The following is a 20,751-nucleotide window of genomic DNA, read 5'->3' as shown; positions in this document are numbered from 1 at the left end:
AAATTCTCATCCATTATCACATTTAAAACATTTGATTGTGGTTCCAAACTGGGTTTCAATGAATGCATGAAATGATGAAAAATCGAAGGGACTTGTGATTTTCTTCCAATGGGGAATGTTCACACAAACTTGGTGTAAACATAGAAAAAAAAAGTAATGTTTATGATCTACTGAATTTAAAAATAGTGATGTTAACAAATTACAACGAATTATACCAAAAGGCTTGGAAGTAGTAGAATTTTAAATAAAAAAACGTAATTTAATATGTTACCATTAAATGCGAGATTGACAAAAAGAAGAACAAGGAAATTGTTTACACTCAAATTTATGTTTGCTAAGAAAATTTAAAACATTAATTCTAGGGTGTCCCAAGTGATTATGCCATAAAATAAGAGAGAAAGCAATAAAAGTTGATGGTGAGATGGATTGAGGTCTAGTGGTTATGGTTATAGGGTATAGATCCCATGTGCTATCACATCTCATTAGTGGCATCCCTATTTGAATATCCTTCATAGAAAAATCAAAATGATTAAACTCGATAGTAACATTATTATCAATGGTGATACGACGCACATAGATTAAGTTTATAATGATTTTAGAGGCATGAAGGACATTATTTAATGATAAGGGTGGGTATGGTGGGGAAAGGTATGTTTGTCCATAACCACGAACAAGAATTTCAAATCCACTGCCATCAACAACATTTTTATTAAAGCTCAAACTAGAATATAAGATCCAGTCAAGTGTGAAGTTGCACCAATGTCCATGTACCAAGTTTCATCAGGAACATTCAAGGACAAATTTTGAATCACAACATCGATGTCAGTAGGTGCATAATTTGAAGGAATTTGCACATAAGAAATGTAAACTTATGGTGGAGGACTCCCTGTACCCATGGTTGTTGTTCCCACCGTCCCCATTGGAAGTATGATGACCACTTTTGTTGCTGGCATGGACGTGGATTGTATTGTTGTCAACATTTGTGACTATTATTACTATGATGTCTTCCTCTACAACCACCATTTATACCACAATTGTTGTTTTTTATTCTGACATCATTTTTTACCATAATTGTTGTAGTGTGTTGGATTATCGAAAACTTAAATTTAAACACGACTGTGACCAGAGTTTTAATCACCAAATCTGTTTTTGATGAGTAGAGTAGTGCATACCTTTGGTGCTGGCTATGGTTGTGCACCAACATCTGACAGACGATCAACAGTCATCTTGAGTTCTTTGAGTATGCCGAGATGTTGGGAAAGTCATCCAAATGGATATGTGTGAATTGTTTTTCCAGGTGGACATCATGAGAAGCTTTGTTGTCCCAGAAAATATTTCTCATTTGTTCCCATGCTTGATATGCGGTTGAACCAGGTGACAAGATTGTTTGAAGAAGGTCGGTGGAGATTGTTCTGTAAATAAATTTGTGAATGATTACATCTAGGCGTGACTATTGTTCTTTGTCACCGTTTCATAAGTGCAAATCTATCATTTGTGAAATTTGACATCTCAACAATGTTGACACCCTAGACACGACCAATCAATTATGGTACCACAAATATATCAAGAAAAAAAAAAAAAGCAATAATTTGGAGGACTAGGCCAAAACTCGATTCAACATTTCGATAAATTTATTACAAGAAAGATACAACTTCTAAAAAAACTTCTAGGTAGCAAAATATAGTACAAGGAATAAAAAAATCCATCATGTTGCGTCATAAACAAATAGGAAACCTCCATCCCCAAAAAAAACATAAAGGGGGCCTTCTACGATGCAGTCAGAAAATTCATTTTTTTGAAAAAGTTATTTTATTTAGCCAATAGTATAACTGTCGATGTCATGTCAGCTAGTGTCCTGTTGGTGGACCACTCTAAAACTAAATTTTACCTTATTACAAATTAGTCCTCATAGAAAATATAAAGGGGAATTTCAATCTTAGCACACAAATGGCAATCTATGTTTAATTTTGATTTAATCTAGGACATAATTGCAATAAGTAAAGATGCAATGACACACCTTATTGGCAAATGTGAAATACATCATTTAATCTGGCGTGACATGAATTAATACACAAATGCTTAATGATTGACCATTTAACTTCATTAAAAAAATCATTCTCATGACTTCACCATAGAATTTACCAAACAATAAAATCATGATCTGCATGTATTCATGTAAATATAGAAATATCCAATCTTCCAGAGTCAAGCACATCATTAACATCCTTCAACTTTTTGAGATTCACATCAATAAAGTAAACCAAATTTCTTAAGAGCATATTTATAGTCTTCCACACTTTTTTCTCGCACCAACATCCACAATGAAACTTACAAAGTAATTTATGTAAGATGCATATATACATAAATCTCTGTACATGAATACAAAGTCTTCAAATTTTTGAAGATTCAATGTTCTGCATCTTGCAAGGATCATCATAATCATACATAATCATAATCCAAATACATTATCAAGTAGCATATACTTCTTCTACATGCTTGCCAAAATGTTCTTTAATCTTTGACATGAGTATTTTCTCACTTTCATGGCATATCAGGTTAAATACATTCCCTATTCAATCAAATGTAATACAACATCACATTAAAAGTTTCTCCTCCCAAACAAAAAGTCTCCTCCTCCAATGCCAACCCTGAACCTCGACCCCCGAGCCTAAACTCATCATCTCATCGACTAAAATATTTTTATAAACATGAATATCAAAAAGCCGCTTAAACCTTAAACGTAAAAGGCCTACTTCAAGACAATGATCATTTAAAAAAGAAGAACTTTAACTATTACCACCCTCACACACTCAAACCAACATCCCTCAATCACCCAAATTACTCCTTATCTTACACTGCAAAAATCTTTCCACCACTTAGACACCTTCCCCCTAATAAGACCTCCATCTACCCCATATTTTGTTGTTAAAACTGTATACAATAATAATCCTTAATAAACATAAGATCTACAACACCACTTACCCAATAAAATTATGTTAAATTCTCTAATTTTAAGAACTCCCAATCCTCATAATTACTTCTCATAACACACCTTACCCCAATGTATCCAATTAATTTTGTTAGGATGCTCACCCACCAACCCAAAAAAAAAAAAAAAGATTTAAAAATGTATTGAATTAAAAAAAAGAATACATGTGGGTGCCTTGAAGAATGAGAGAAAATAAATCAGGAGCAAAGAAAAGACATAATTGATCATAATAAGTCAACCAAACATAGACATGTTTTTGCTCTTCCAACTGGATAACCTTTTTCAAATGCCCTAAATCAAAGGAAGCCAAAGAGACAAGCGGGCAAAGTTGCCACCAATAGAAAGATCCAAATAGACAAACAAATCTGACCAAAATTACAATTTAAGACCATGGAAGCTTCTAACATCCAAGACCCTCTAACACCAACCAACAGATTCTTGTGAAATTTTGATATAATTTCAAAGAGAATCATATTTGCTTGCATAACTTGAATATTTCTCTAACTTTAGACCTCCTCCTGTTAATTCTACAAGGAACGTTAATTTTCTACGTAGATTGAAAATATGACATGGTAGAGTTTATTAATGAGGAAATCCATGTAATAACTATTTCATCTAAATATATAAGAGGAATTAATCCATTTCCATTTTTATTTTTTGAACATATTATAAATTTTGGTAAATTTTTAGTAGGAATGAGATGCTCATATGTATCAACTTTTCTATTATTATAAATATTAATTAATGTTAATGAAATTTTGTATCTTTTTTTATTGACTTACTTTTTTCCTCAAAATAATCTATAAGAGGGGGGTATAAAAAGATTATGAGAAAGTTATTGTTAATTTATTACACAGTGCTATGCATGTATTGGGGCATAGGAACGGGTTTGTTTTTTCTAATAAGGTCAATATATTAGGGAATAGTATCTTTTAGCCTTGGTAATTACTCCCTCCGTTTCAAAATATATGTTCAAGTCAACCACTTCACATATGCCAATGCACAATTTTGACCGTTGATATCTTTAATTATCTAAAGTAAAAAATTATAAAAATTTAATATTTTGAAAATATTTGTCGAGACAAATTAAACAACATCTTACATGCTAATATTTGTATTTATACATTAGCTAAAAAATATGGTCAAAGTAAGTCAAGTGAATAGTGCATATTGCAAAAATTGGACATGTATTTTAAAACGGAGGGAGTAGTTAAGTTAATATTTACTCTTTCGTCTGATTTGAATCCAAAACCTTCAACTCCTTATTCCTCAATTCAAGCTAGTTGTGCTATTTAAACCCCATCTATTAGGCCTTGTTTATTCCATGAATGACATAATAATCAATTGGTTTGTTTATCCAGTTTATAGGCTCTCCTTTATGCTTCTGCCTTGTAATGAACGTGAGTATTCCTTGTTCTCCCTTTTATTTAATACTCCCTCCGTCCCTAATTATAAGATCCTTTTGAGAATTTTTTTGTCCCTTTTTATAAGACTCCTTTGTTATTTTCAACTACATTAATTATTTCTTTACATACATGCCCCTATTTATTATACATCTTTTTCTTCAATCAACAATAAATAACATGTTGAAAACATAAACTAACATTTTTCTTAAAGAATAAAATTGTAAAAACAATAGTGATTACAAGCAACTTTAATACAAATATTCACTATCTTAATTCCCGTGATTTTGACAAAAGGGTCTTATATATAGGGACGGAGGGAGTATCATATTTTTCTATTCAAAAAATAACCTATAAGATACCTCAAAATTAGTGATTGAAACTACGTATGTTCACAAAATATTCCATCCAATAATGTCTTTGTAATTTTTTAAATAGAATGCAGTATATTTGATGTTAATGGTAGTTTAATTATGATTCTAAGTGGTGAAGTATTCTTTATAGTATATGATTCAATGATCATGTACATAAATTTGTGACAGAAATGGACTATGATGAAAGTTAATTAACGAGGTAAACCATTTTATAGATGAATCAATAATTTCACACAAAAATAAAGAAAAATGGTCAATTTAATATCCTCATTAAATCATTGGTATAAACTAGGGGTTAATTTAATACAGAAATGGACTATGACAGAAATGGAGTATTATTTTCTTGTTTTTGATGTAACTTAGGGTTAGGACAAATCATGGTACAAACTACGAGACCAGAGAAAAACAAGAAATTTAAAGATATCTTCTGATCCAGTGTTTCAATTATATACTCCCTCAGTCCCAAATTGTATGTCACTTTAGAAGAAAAAAAATTTATCCCAAATTATATGTCGCTTTACAATACCAATGAAACATTAATGTTATTTTTTCTATTATATCCTTAACTATTTATTACTCTTTCTTCTTTCAATTATTTCATTTATCTTTCACATATCATTTATTAAGGATAATTTTGTAAAACAACTCATAATATCTATTTCCCACACAATATTAATTACATTTCTTAATATATGTGAAATGCCCAAAACGTCATACAATTTGGAACGGAGGGAGTAGAGCGTTAGTTTGTTATAGCTTTTTTAAAATAGATTTTTGTAGTCTAATGTTTTTTTACTATAATTTTTTTAAAGTAAAACTTCAAATGAAAAATTTGTTTGAACAGTTTATTTTAAAATGACATTCTAAATATTTTATCATTTTTTTATAATTGTTTTGAACAATAAAATTTTCAAAAAATCTCTAAAATAAAAATATATTTCAAATAGTCTTCCATAAAAATCATTTTTAAAAGATACATTTTTAAAAACATATGTGATTTTTATTATGTAAAATCTTCAAAGATTAATATTTAAGTTAGTGAATATCGAAATTTCTTGTTTAACTTATAATAAATGAATTAGAAATAACTTCTACTATTTTTAAATAAATTTTCAAAATAAAAATAAAAATTTGAAATACAAAGAAAAATTCATTTATTTTAAAATCTCTAACAAACGGGCCCGGAGTCCATTGTAGTTAATTACATTTGAAGATTTAGCTCAGTGATAAGAGCTTAGTCTTTTAATTTAAACTTAAGGTTTTGAATTCTAAATCTTTTGACATCGGTTGTAAATTGATCATTAGTTCCAATTATTTATTAGCACATATAATTGTAAGACTGGTTGCGACAAACTATCTTATATAATTGTTAAATTAGTTTTAGCTTATTTTCTTAAACTCTTCAAGATAATTTACTAAAATAAGTTATATGTATTTTATATGAAAGGAATTCGTATTTTATCTTTTGTTGCATAAACACTCTAAAATATTTACTTATGCTCTTTTTTTTAATGAAAAATGTTAGTAGTTAATTGTCATCTTAGTTTTTTCTCATTCGTTCGGGTTTGAACTCAGAACCTCTAACTCTTATTCCCTTAATTCAAATTAGTTGAACTATCCAAACCCCTGATATATAAACTATTACTGCATAATATAACTACTTATCCAAACGAGATTGTTGTAAACATGATGCATTTCATTTTAACAAAAATGGAACAATTTTAATATGAATGTTTTTTATATGACCTCATAAAAAGGTAAAAGAAAAAAAAACTCACCCTGTTTTTAGTAAAATACTAAATTCATTCTCCATTTTATTTGTAAAATCTACTATTTTACAAAAACAAATGAGGTTCTACGTTTGAAACTTTTTTTAAGTGCATTTCAAAACGAGTAAATAGTCAATTTCCCTCCTAAAATTGCAAGTTTCATCAATTACCCCCCTGAAATTAACAAAACTTCAATTACCCCCTTGAAATTTCACAACGTTGGTCAATTTACCCCATCCGTCAAATTTTTCTGTTAGTGAACATGACGTTTTGCAAATACCCCCCCTGAAGTTTTGCACTTATGTGCAAAATGTCCCCCAAACTTAAAAATTTATATTATTTTTTTCTTAAAAACAAACAATTAATAGTTAAATATTAAAGCTAACTATTAAATTTGGAGTTTGGAAAAACTAACATACATATATACATCAAAATAGGAAAAAATGTGTATTTTTAAAGTGACAATAATGGTTATTTATAATAGACAAATTATTATTTTTAGAGGTTTATAAACAAATTAATAATCATATTTAAATTTATATTTTTCTCCTTCACCATCTTAGTCTTTTAACTCCTCCAACTCCTTCAACAATTTGCTCAAACCATTTAAACTACACAACCCCCAATATTAATCCACAAATCATCCCATTATTGCCACTTTAAAAAATACATATTTTTCCCCATTTTGGAGCCTATTTTGATGTATATATGCATGTAGTTTTCCCAAATTCCAAAATTAATAGTTAGTTTTAATATTTAACTATTAATTGTTTGTTTTTAAGAAAAAATAATATAAATTTTTAAGTTTGGGGGGCATTTTGCACATAAGTGCAAAACTTCAGGGGGGTATTTGCAAAACGTCATGTTCACTAACAGAAAAATTTGACAGAGGGGGTAAATTGACTAACGTTGTGAAATTTCAGGGGGGTAATTGAAGTTTTGTTAATTTCAGGGGGTAATTGATGAAACTTACAATTTCAGGGGGGGAAATTGACTATTTACTCATTTCAAAACCCTTGTCAATATACCTCAAAATACCACAAGAAAATTGCAAAATACATATAAATAAGAAAATAAAAAGAAATTTATAATATTTTTTAAATGAAAAGGGTGTGATCATCCTTATCTAAATCAATATGAAAATGATAATAAAGTGAATTATGAATAGATGTTCTTCTGAGAGATGTATTAAAAGTAAAATTGAAATGGGAGTTCAGGGAATTACATTACCACAAGTCATGTTACTGGTTTCAAACATAGAATAGAAATCAAACCTAAACTAACTCTCACGAACTTATAACTAAACATAGAAATGTAATATTAGTATAGAATATAAGCAAATTTAATTGATATCTTGATGTTTAACCAATAATGTGATATGCAAATCCATGTACTTTGAAAATCTATAAATATGTCGATACATTCAATTTTAAAAATCTAGCTATTCTAATCTGACTTAAGACTTTCTAAGAGTGCACAATATATATTTTAAGGAAACGTCTTAAATAAAATAGTACTATTCTTGATTTGTCAAAATAAATTTTAGTGCTACACACTTTTTGTCTACTATATCAGGAAAACATCAATAATTCCTAATATGTTGATTCCATTTATTAAAATATATAAACCAAATTAATGCTAGGAAATTCACTCAAATTTAGTACAAAAGTTATATTTTTTATTATTCTTTTCTTCCATTCACGTTAGCAAACAAAATCATCCAAAACAACCTTCGAACAAATAAGAATATAAATGTTGAAGAAGTACATAGTATCTTTTATTGCAAATTCACTTGCCAAATAAAATCAATATTTAAAAATTAATTCCATACATATAGTAAAGAAATACAACAATAAAAGAAGACAAATTTTATTTATATTACAAAAGAGTATCCATCCCTACATAAAAAAGAGTATCCCTACCTAAAAAAATCCCCTTGTATATTACAAAAGAGTATCCTACATAAAAAAAAAAAAAAAAAACTCTTATGAGACTGTGAATTAAGATAAATTTATCTAGAATGGAGCACCCTTAATGAAGCATGATCAAACTATTGATAATCTATCCTCTTAGGACTTGTAGTAGAAGGAAAAAGGCTTGAAGAAAGTGGAGACGGGGGATCGGGAACTAAATGTGAATATAAAGGGTATTCAGGTGATGAAGGTGAAGAAAAAAGGCTTGGTGATAGCAAAGGCTTATAAGGTGATTGGGGGGATATGAAATTCATGTTACTCTTCGGTGATGGCAACATAAATTTAGAAGTTGGTGATAGGGGGTCATTTGTTTGTGAGGAAGAAAAACCAATCACAGGTTGGTTACGGTCGTTCATATAAAAAGTTGGGTTGGTAGCATTCAGAGATACTGAAGGATTAGACACATTTGTTTGTGTCGAAGGGAAACCATTCACAAGTTCATTAATGACATTTGTTTGTGAAGAATGGAAACCATTCACAATTTGATTAGTGCCATTTATATTGTTTAATACTTGTGGTTGAAGAGGGTAAAGGTTAAACTGGTTACCTCTTGAATCATCAAAGTTCATTGTTGGGTCTTGAACGTTTCTCATGAAAGCAGACACTGGAAACTCAACAAGATTATTTTCTGAATTGTAAACAATAGGTGGAAAATTAATAGGTTCCACATGATGTCCTAGAAGTGTATTGTATGGAGCTTGTGAAGGAGGTACTGGTTTTGAAACCATAACCGGAATCGGTTGCCTTACAATGGACAATGGTGGAGGCCGAATCTTCTGCAACCTTGTAACCATTTCCTGAGATTTTGGTGTGGAAGAGAAACCATTCACAAGTTGGTTATTGTTGTTAACATGGAAAATTTGATTGGTACCATTAAGATACATTGAATTATTAGCCATATTTGTTTGTGTTGAAGGGAAACCATTCAGAATTTGGTTATTAGCATTTGTTTGTAAGGAATGAAAATCATTCACAAATTGGTTACTACCATTAGTAGGATAATAATGTTCTTGAGATTTAATTATTGGATGATATTGAAAATTTATATTGTTGAAGACTTGTGATTGATGAGGGTAAGGCTGAAACTGATTACCTCCTGAATTACCAATGTTCAGCGGAAATAGGTCTTGAGAGTTTCTCATCAAAGAAGATATTGGAAACTCAACAATATTACTTTGTGAATTTTCAACAAGATGATTACCGGTAATAGGCTGCATAGGATATACTGGAAGTGCATTGTATAGAGCCTGTGAAGGAGGTACTGGAGCCAAAACATGAATAGGAATTGGTGGTCTTACTACATTTGATTTCTTTCCCGTAATATGCTGAACAAAACTCTTGAATTCATCTTCGTGAACCACGTAAAAATCTGAATAAGGATATAGATGTCTACCGCTAGATATAATATTGTTTTCAAAATCAATTGTTTGCTGAAAAGAAATATTTCTTTTGTCCATCCCTATTTGGTTTACACCCAAACCCTCACTATGTTTTTGTGAGTTTTCAATTTTTTGCAACCTATAGTAACACCCAAAAAATACAAAACACCCCCAATTTGAATGATATAACAAAACACCGAGAAAAGTGAGATGAGTGAAGAAGTAGAACACCCTATGATATTTTATAGGCTTTTTTTGTTGAGTCATAAATGGCAAAGGGAGATGAATTTGAAGGATATTTTAAGTAAAAAAAACTTTGATTTAACAAAGGTCTTCATGTGTAAAGCGTGAAAAGTTATTTAAAAAAACAAAAGTTGAAGTAATTTTACGTTACACATAGTAAACAAATATTTAATGTTTGTTCAACATTCATGATTAATCTTTTTTTATAAGAACATTATTACTATATATATACTTTTTTGACTACATCATGATTAATATAAAGTAAATTATTAAATAATTAAAAAATTGTATTATATGATAAATATATAACGTACTTTTATTATATTTTATTGTTTTGTTTGTTTTTTATAATTTTATTTTATAAATAAAAAAAATTGATTATGTTCTTTTTATAATTATTAAGTTTTTTTTTGGTTGGTAAACTCCTTCTATTAAGTTCTAGATAGTGAGTATTTGACCAAGGCTAAAGCAGAAGTTGAATTCACTTTAATGAACAAAAGTATAATATAAATGAGAAATATTCCTTCTATTTTTTTAAAATATTATAAGGATAAATGAATTTAGAAGTTTAAAATAAAAGGCTTAAATGCAATTTTACCCCTATTTTGATTGAATCTGAATTTTACCCCCCCCCCCCCCCCCCCCCCCTATTTTAAAACTCGGAATTTTACCCCCCCTATTTTTATTGATTCTGTATTTTGCCTCCCCTATTTTAAAACTCGGAATTTTACCCCCCCCCCCCCCCCCCTATTTTATGTTTTTCAGGATTTTGCCCCCTCCCTCTATTTTATCCACATAATTAATTATTTGTATTAAATGTTTTTTAATGAAAAAATAAAAATAAAACCAAAAAAATACTAAAAAAAATGAATAAAAAATACTAGAAAAAAATGCATTAAACTAGTATGATCTCTAAAAATAAAATAAAAAATTAGTATGAAAATAGCAAATATTTAGAGGTGCAAACTAGTTTTTTCATGTATTCTTAATTGAATTTTTTCTTGTAATTACAAATTTTTTCTATTTTTAGTTTTTTTTTTTTTTTTGTGTTTTCTTGTTTTCCTTATATTTTTTTACCAAATTAATATTTTCTAATCGTTTCTTTATTTTTCTAGTATTTTTTGATTCTTTATTTTAAAATAGGGGGTAAAATTCTAAAAAAACGTAAAATAGAGGGGGTAAAATTTCGAGTTTTAAAATAAAGGGGGCAAAATTCCGATTCAATCAAAATTGAGGGGGTAAAATTCCGAGTTTTAAAATAGGGGGGGTAAAATTCAGATTCAATCAAAATAGGGGAGGTAAAATTGCATTTAAGCCAAAATAAAAATATAATATACAATCTTTGATATAGTGATATTAAAACAATCTATACCTTTTTAATGACTACTTCTCATTTTTTTAATTCCTTAATTTTATAATTCATAAATAGAAAATATAAATTAAAAATTAAATATACAACCTTTTTACTTGATATAGAATCAGAGGTGTAACCAATTATAAAAATAGAATAGGCTCTTAAGACTTAGAATTTTTAAGATATAAACTCGGTAAGAAATTCTTAAGTATTAATTGTAACACCCCGTTTTCCCAATATCAAAATTTCTTTAAAAACATAACATTTATCAGAGTAAACATCAAACAACGGGATATCACATATAACGTAGTCCAACAGTTAAATAATAATTTAACCAATATCTTAAACATTGCAGCGGAAAATCATAAACATAATTCATATGAAACGTTTTGGCACGCAGACCCCAACAGAGTATCTCAAAAGAGTTTATCAAACATAAATTATCATGGCAATTCACGTAAAAGAATGAAGCATGTTATAGCATTAACCCCATCCCGTTACGTATCAGAGCGACCTAGACGACACAGTGAAGGCAAGGCCACTCACGACGGCAACTGCACACTAAGTGTAACGCCCACTTTCGTTTAATCGTTGATTTAATTGAGTTTAGGCAATTATATTATAATTATATAGTATATGCATGATTTTGGTATGTTTTGATGATTTGATTGATGACGTGATAAGTTATGAGTTTTGGAGGATTTGATTATGATATGAGATTTATTTTATTGTTAAATAAAATAAAGATTTGAAAATAATATAAAATATTTAGTTGAGGGCTGTTTTGATATTTTAGATAGTTTTGGGGGTGAAAGTGAGATAAGGTAAGTAATTAGGAAGAGATATAAATAGGAGAGGACCTAATATTTTAGAAACTCATTGTACGTGAAAACTTTTGGAAAAGGGAGAAAAAGCTTAGAGAGGAGCGAGAGACCAAGAGGGCTGCGATTTTCTTCATAACCAGGTAAGGGTGGGACTAATAACTCAGTAGCATTAATCTCTGTAATTCTGATGATTAGTTGACAAAGTTAGGATTGATTTAGAGAAGTTTTGGAATTAGGTCAAAACCCTAAAATTTGAGAATAAACGGTAAAACTTGTTTAGATTGATGAAAGAACCGTCCTTTAACCTTAGAATATGTTTAGGAAGAATTCTGGAATCAAAACCAAGCTTAGAACCATGCGAATCGACGGATTTTGGTGTTTTTAGGAAGCCTGGCCGTAGCGACATTCATCGCTCGCCACGGCGAGCTATGATCCTCGCCTCGCGAGTGATGAAGTTCATCGCTCGCCACGCGAGCCTTTTCCCTTCGCCTCGCGAGTTGTTTGGTGCAACTCGCCATGGCGAGCGAACCTTCCTCGCCTCGCGAGCCTAGGCAGAGTGCATGTCATATTTTGTAGTTTCGACTTTTTAGTTGGACCTTGAGTGCCTTTAAGTGCCTAAACATACCTAGAGATGATTAGGAATGATTTTAGGACAGGATTGAACCCAAAACAACATTAGTTGGGAATCTGAGTGGTACTCGCCATGGCGAGTAAGAACTCTCGCCTCGCGAGCAAGTCCAGAATGTAGCTGTTTGAGTGGTTGTGCGATCTGTGTCGCACCTTTTGATCAAGAGTGAACCCCTAATTGGTAATGAGACCTTATGATAACGTTTAATGCAGTCTGTAAAAGCTATTAAGATATGTTGATATTAATTGAGCATGATTAATGTATTATGCATTATGTGAGATATAATGAAACGATTATGATTCTATTGAATTGCTGTTGATATATTGATATCTCCCTGCTGATATGTGACTTGACTATGCTGCTGCTGTTATTTAACTGAGTATGCCATGTTTATCTATGAATATAATGAAAATGATGACGTTTCGCTTCAAGTTATTGAATGCACATGATTACGATGTTTTGTTGTTAAGAGTCCATGCATAGCATATCATTGAGCTTAGTCCTCACCACGAATATTAGGAGCTTTGTCCTCCGCACGTTTTATAGGAGCTTTGTCCTCCGCACGATTAAAGTATATTTATACTTATGATGACGATTGGTACCACATGCATATACGGAGTCTAGGAGCATTGTCACATTGTCATGTCTATTATGCTATGTTGATGATGATTGATTATGTGATTACGTGATAACGTTATATTGTTGAAGATGATTAATTATGTGATTACTTGACAAATGCTTATTAAGGATACAATGATGATTATGTTTTAAATTGATTATGATCAAGATTAATTAGGATGTTAATTCATGATTCTTTATTGCATTGATTAATGTCATTCTGTTATGAAATCTCACCCCTTCTGTTTGAATGTTACCTCGACCGTAGGTAACGTGCAGGTGATCGTGCTTAGTGTGCAGTTGTCGTCGTGAGTGGCCTTGCCTTCTCTGTGTCGTCTAGGTCGCTCTGATACGTAACGGGATGGGGTTATATGCTATAACATGCTTCGTTCTTTTACGTGAACTATTATGATAATTTCTGTTTTGATTAACTCTTTTGAGATACTTTGTTGGGGCCTGCGTGCCAAACTGATTTATGATTTCTGAACTAATACTCCGCTGCTATGTTAAGATATTATGTGGAAGTTAAATTATTATTTAACTGTTTTTGGATTACGTTTCTATGTGATATCCCGTTTATGGTTTTTACTCTGATAAATGTTTAAGAAATTTGTATATTGGGAAAACGGGGTGTTACAATTGGTATCAGAGCAGGTCGATCTGTCCGGTCAATTAGAGAGTCGTGTCGAGTCTTAGTAATATTTATATTACTATCTTATGTTGTTGTTGCTACTTTTGTAGAATCTCGGAAATGGCTGGAAGAAACGATGCTGCGTTAGCTGCTGCTCTACAAGCTGTTGCCCAAGCTGTGGGACAACAACCTAACGTGAATGCTGGTGCAAATGCTGAAGCTAGGATGTTGGAGACGTTCATGAAGAAGAACCCTCCGACTTTCAAAGGACGTTATGACCCTGATGGAGCCCAGACGTGGCTTAAGGAGATTGAGAGGATTTTCCGGGTTATGCAGTGCACGGAGGATCAGAAAGTGCGATTTGGTACTCATCTGCTGGCCGAGGAAGCTGATGACTGGTGGGTTGCTCTTCTGCCTACCCTTGGGCAGGAGGGAGCTGTTGTGACTTGGGCTGTTTTCAGGAGAGAGTTCCTGAGAAGATACTTTCCGGAAGATGTTCGCGGGAAGAAAGAGATCGAATTCCTTGAGCTGAAGCAAGGAAATATGTCCGTGACAGAGTATGCTGCCAAGTTCGTGGAGCTGTCTAAGTTCTATCCGCACTATACTGCTGAGAATGCTGAGTTCTCGAGATGCATCAAGTTCGAGAACGGTTTGAGGCCCGACATTAAGAGGGCGATTGGATACCAACAGCTGAGAGTTTTTCAGGATTTGGTTAATAGCTGCAGGATCTACGAAGAGGATACGAAGGCTCACTACAAGGTAGTGAATGAAAGGAAGGGCAAGGGACAGCAGAGTCGTCCTAAGCCGTACAGTGCCCCCGCTGACAAAGGGAAACAGAAGATGGTCGATGTTAGGCGGCCTAAGAGGAAGGATGCTGCAGAGATTGTGTGCTTCAATTGTGGTGAGAAAGGCCACAAGAGCAACGCCTGTTCTGAGGAAATCAAGAAGTGTGTCGGGTGTGGTAAGAAGGGTCATGTGGTGGCTGATTGCAACCGTACAGACATTGTTTGCTTTAATTGCAACGGAGAGGGTCACATTAGTTCACAGTGTACTCAGCCTAAGAGGGCGCCGACTACTGGTAGGGTCTTTGCTTTGACTGGGACTCAGACAGAGAATGAGGATCGTTTGATCAGAGGTACTTGCTATATTAATAATACTCCTTTAGTTGCTATTATTGATACTGGTGCTACGCATTGTTTTATTGCTTTCGATTGTGTTTCTGCTTTGGGTCTTGATTTGTCTGATATGAATGGAGAGATGGTTGTCGAAACTCCAGCTAAGGGTTCGGTGACTACTTCTCTCGTATGTTTGAAATGTTCTTTGTCTATGTTTGGTCGTGATTTTGAAATGGATTTAGTTTGTCTACCTTTGAGTGGTATGGATGTGATTTTGGGTATGAACTGGTTAGAGTACAACCACGTTCTTATTAATTGTTTTAGCAAGTCAGTACATTTCTCTTCCGTCGAAGAGGAAAGTGGTGCAGAGTTTTTATCTACTAAGCAGCTGAAGCAACTGGAACGCGACGGTATCTTGATGTTTTCGTTAATGGCTACTTTATCTATTGAGAATCAAGCAGTGATTGATAGGTTACCGGTGGTGGGTGAATTTCCTGAAGTTTTTCCAGATGAGATTCCTGATGTGCCTCCAGAGAGAGAAGTTGAGTTTTCTATTGATCTTGTTCCTGGAACGAAGCCGGTCTCGATGGCACCTTATCGTATGTCTGCTTCTGAGTTATCTGAGTTGAAGAAACAGTTGGAAGACTTGCTTGAGAAGAAGTTTGTTAGACCAAGTGTTTCACCTTGGGGAGCGCCGGTTTTGTTAGTAAAGAAGAAAGATGGTAGTATGCAGTTGTGTATTGATTATCGACAGTTGAACAAGGTAACTATCAAGAATAGGTATCCACTTCCGAGAATTGATGATTTGATGGATCAGCTAGTGGGTGCACGAGTTTTCAGCAAGATTGATTTGAGATCAGGTTATCACCAGATTAAAGTAAAGGATGAAGATATGCAGAAGACAGCTTTCAGAACGCGTTATGGTCACTATGAATATAAAGTTATGCCTTTCGGTGTGACCAATGCACCTGGAGTGTTTATGGAGTATATGAATCGCATCTTCCATGCATTTCTGGATCGGTTTGTGGTTGTGTTTATCGACGATATTTTGATCTACTCCAAGACTGAAGAAGAACATGCTGAGCATCTGAAGATTGTCTTACAAGTGTTGAAAGAGAAGAAACTTTATGCTAAATTGTCTAAGTGTGAATTCTGGTTGAAAGAAGTGAGTTTTCTAGGCCATGTTATTTCTGGTGATGGAATTGCAGTGGATCCGTCTAAAGTTGAAGCGGTATCACAGTGGGAGACTCCTAAGTCAGTTACTGAGATTAGAAGTTTCTTGGGTTTAGCTGGTTACTATAGAAGGTTTATTGAAGGGTTTTCTAAGTTAGCTCTTCCGCTTACACAGTTGACTTGTAAAGGTAAAACTTTTGTGTGGGACGTTCATTGTGAGAAAAGTTTCGGTGAATTGAAGAAGCGTTTGACGACTGCTCCAGTGTTAATTTTGCCGAAGTCAGATGAACCTTTTGTGGTTTATTGTGATGCGTCCAAGTTGGGTTTAGGAGGTGTACTTATGCAAGAAGGTAAAGTGGTAGCTTATGCTTCAAGACAGTTGAGAATTCATGAGAAGAATTATCCTACGCATGATCTCGAGTTGGCGGCCGTAGTCTTTGTATTGAAGATATGGAGACATTACTTGTATGGTTCGAGATTTGAGGTGTTTAGTGATCACAAGAGTTTGAAGTATTTGTTCGATCAGAAGGAATTGAATATGAGGCAGCGAAGATGGCTCAAATTGTTGAAGGATTATGACTTTGGTTTGAATTATCATCCAGGTAAAGCTAATGTTGTTGCAGATGCCTTGAGTAGGAAGACATTGCATATGTCCGCCATGATGGTCAGAGAGTTCGAATTGCTTGAACAGTTTAGAGATATGAGTTTGGTTTGCGAATGGTCACCTTAGAGTGTGAAACTGGGTATGCTGAAGATTGATAGTGAATTTCTGAAAAGTATCAAGGAAGCACAGAAAGTTGATGTAAAGTTTGTGGACTTGTTGGTTGCTAGAGATCAGACGGAAGACAGTGATTTTAAAATCGATGATCAAGGTGTGTTGAGATTCCGAGGAAGAATTTGTATCCCAGACAATGAAGAGATTAAGAAGATGATTCTTGAAGAGAGTCATAGAAGTAGCTTGAGTATTCATCCGGGAGCTACGAAGATGTATCATGATCTAAAGAAGATTTTCTGGTGGTCTGGTTTGAAACGAGATGTGGCACAGTTTGTGTATTCCTGTTTAGTTTGTCAGAAGTCGAAAGTTGAGCATCAGAAACCTGCTGGGATGATGGTACCTTTAGACGTGCCAGAATGGAAATGGGATAGTATATCGATGGATTTTGTGACGAGTTTGCCGAATACTCCGAGAGGGAGCGACGCAATTTGGGTTATTGTTGATCGGTTGACGAAGTCAGCTCATTTCCTACCTATTAATATTAGCTTCCCTGTTGTCCAGTTGGCAGAGATTTACATCAAAGAGATTGTGAAGCTGCATGGTGTTCCTTCGAGCATTGTATCAGATAGAGATCCAAGATTTACTTCTAGATTTTGGAAAAGTTTGCAAGAGGCTTTGGGTTCGAAGTTGAGATTGAGTTCGGCGTATCATCCACAGACAGATGGTCAGTCGAAGAGGACAATTCAGTCGCTAGAGGATTTGTTGAGAATTTGTGTTCTTGAGCAAGGAGGAACTTGGGATAGTCATCTTCCGTTGATCGAGTTCACTTATAATAATAGTTATCATTCTAGTATTGGAATGGCACCGTTCGAGGCTTTGTATGGTCGGAGATGCAGAACTCCGTTGTGTTGGTTTGAATCAGGAGAAAGAGTGGTCTTAGGACCAGAGATTGTTCAGCAAACTACTGAGAAAGTTCAGATGATCCAAGAGAAAATGAAGGCGTCGCAGAGTCGACAAAAGAGTTATCATGATAAGCGTAGAAAAGATCTTGAATTTCAGGAAGGAGACCACGTGTTTTTGAGAGTCACTCCTATGACTGGTGTAGGACGTGCTTTGAAGTCAAAGAAGTTGACCCCGAAGTTCATTGGTCCGTATCAGATATTGGAAAGAGTTGGAACGGTGGCTTACCGAGTGGGTTTACCGCCGCATCTTGCGAATTTGCACAACGTTTTCCATGTGTCGCAACTTCGAAAGTATGTTCCGGATCCATCTCATGTAATCCAAAGCGACGATGTGCAAATTAGAGACAACCTTACGGTAGAGACAACCTTACGGTAGAGACTTTACCGTTGAGGATTGATGATCGTAAAATGAAGACGTTGAGAGGCAAGGAGATACCTCTCGTGAGAGTCGTTTGGTCGGGAGCGACTGGTGAAAGCTTGACGTGGGAGCTTGAGAGTAAGATGCTGGAGTCTTATCCAGAGTTGTTTGCTTGAGGTAAATTTTCGAGGACGAAAATCTTTTAAGTGGGGGAGAGTTGTAACGCCCACTTTCGTTTAATCGTTGATTTAATTGAGTTTAGGCAATTATATTATAATTATATAGTATATGCATGATTTTGGTATGTTTTGATGATTTGATTGATGACGTGATAAGTTATGAGTTTTGGAGGATTTGATTATGATATGAGATTTATTTTATTGTTAAATAAAATAAAGATTTGAAAATAATATAAAATATTTAGTTGAGGGCTGTTTTGATATTTTAGATAGTTTTGGGGGTGAAAGTGAGATAAGGTAAGTAATTAGGAAGAGATATAAATAGGAGAGGACCTAATATTTTAGAAACTCATTGTACGTGAAAACTTTTGGAAAAGGGAGAAAAAGCTTAGAGAGGAGCGAGAGACCAAGAGGGCTGCGATTTTCTTCATAACCAGGTAAGGGTGGGACTAATAACTCAGTAGCATTAATCTCTGTAATTCTGATGATTAGTTGACAAAGTTAGGATTGATTTAGAGAAGTTTTGGAATTAGGTCAAAACCCTAAAATTTGAGAATAAACGGTAAAACTTGTTTAGATTGATGAAAGAACCGTCCTTTAACCTTAGAATATGTTTAGGAAGAATTCTGGAATCAAAACCAAGCTTAGAACCATGCGAATCGACGGATTTTGGTGTTTTTAGGAAGCCTGGCCGTAGCGACATTCATCGCTCGCCACAGCGAGCTATGATCCTCGCCTCGCGAGCGATGAAGTTCATCGCTCGCCACGCGAGCCTTTTCCCTTCGCCTCGCGAGTTGTTTGGTGCAACTCGCCATGGCGAGTAAACCTTCCTCGCCTCGCGAGCCTAGGCAGAGTGCATGTCATATTTTGTAGTTTCGACTTTTTAGTTGGACCTTGAGTGCCTTTAAGTGCCTAAACATACCTAGAGATGATTAGGAATGATTTTAGGACAGGATTGAACCCAAAACAACATTAGTTGGGAATCTGAGTGGTACTCGCCATGGCGAGTAAGAACTCTCGCCTCGCGAGCAAGTCCAGAATGTAGCTGTTTGAGTGGTTGTGCGATCTGTGTCGCACCTTTTGATCAAGAGTGAACCCCTAATTGGTAATGAGACCTTATGATAACGTTTAATGCAGTCTGTAAAAGCTATTAAGATATGTTGATATTAATTGAGCTTGATTAATGTATTATGCATTATGTGAGATATAATGAAACGATTATGATTCTATTGAATTGCTGTTGATATATTGATATCTCCCTGCTGATATGTGACTTGACTATGCTGCTGCTGTTATTTAACTGAGTATGCCATGTTTATTTATGAATATAATGAAAATGATGACGTTTCGCTTCAAGTTATTGAATGCACATGATTACGATGTTTTGTTGTTAAGAGTCCATGCATAGCATATCATTGAGCTTAGTCCTCACCACGAATATTAGGAGCTTTGTCCTCCGCACGTTTTATAGGAGCTTTGTCCTCCGCACGATTAAAGTATATTTATACTTATGATGACGATTGGTACCACATGCATATACGGAGTCTAGGAGCATTGTCACATTGTCATGTCTATTATGCTATGTTGATGATGATTGATTATGTGATTACGTGATAACGTTATATTGTTGAAGATGATTAATTATGTGATTACTTGACAAATGCTTATTAAGGATACAATGATGATTATGTTTTAAATTGATTATGATCAAGATTAATTAGGATGTTAATTCATGATTCTTTATTGCATTGATTAATGTCATTCTGTTATGAAATCTCACCCCTTCTGTTTGAATGTTACCTCGACCGTGGGTAACGTGCAGGTGATCGTGCTTAGTGTGCAGTTATCGTCGTGAGTGGCCTTGCCTTCTCTGTGTCGTCTAGGTCGCTCTGATACGTAACGGGATGGGGTTATATGCTATAACATGCTTCGTTCTTTTACGTGAACTATTATGATAATTTCTGTTTTGATTAACTCTTTTGAGATACTTTGTTGGGGCCTGCGTGCCAAACTGATTTATGATTTCTGAACTAATACTCCGCTGCTATGTTAAGATATTATGTG

Source organism: Medicago truncatula, chromosome 4 (genome assembly GCF_003473485.1).
Source record: "Medicago truncatula cultivar Jemalong A17 chromosome 4, MtrunA17r5.0-ANR, whole genome shotgun sequence".
Taxonomy (NCBI): domain Eukaryota; kingdom Viridiplantae; phylum Streptophyta; class Magnoliopsida; order Fabales; family Fabaceae; genus Medicago; species Medicago truncatula.
The sequence above is the reverse complement of the archived record's forward strand: the minus strand, read 5'-3'. Positions refer to the sequence as shown.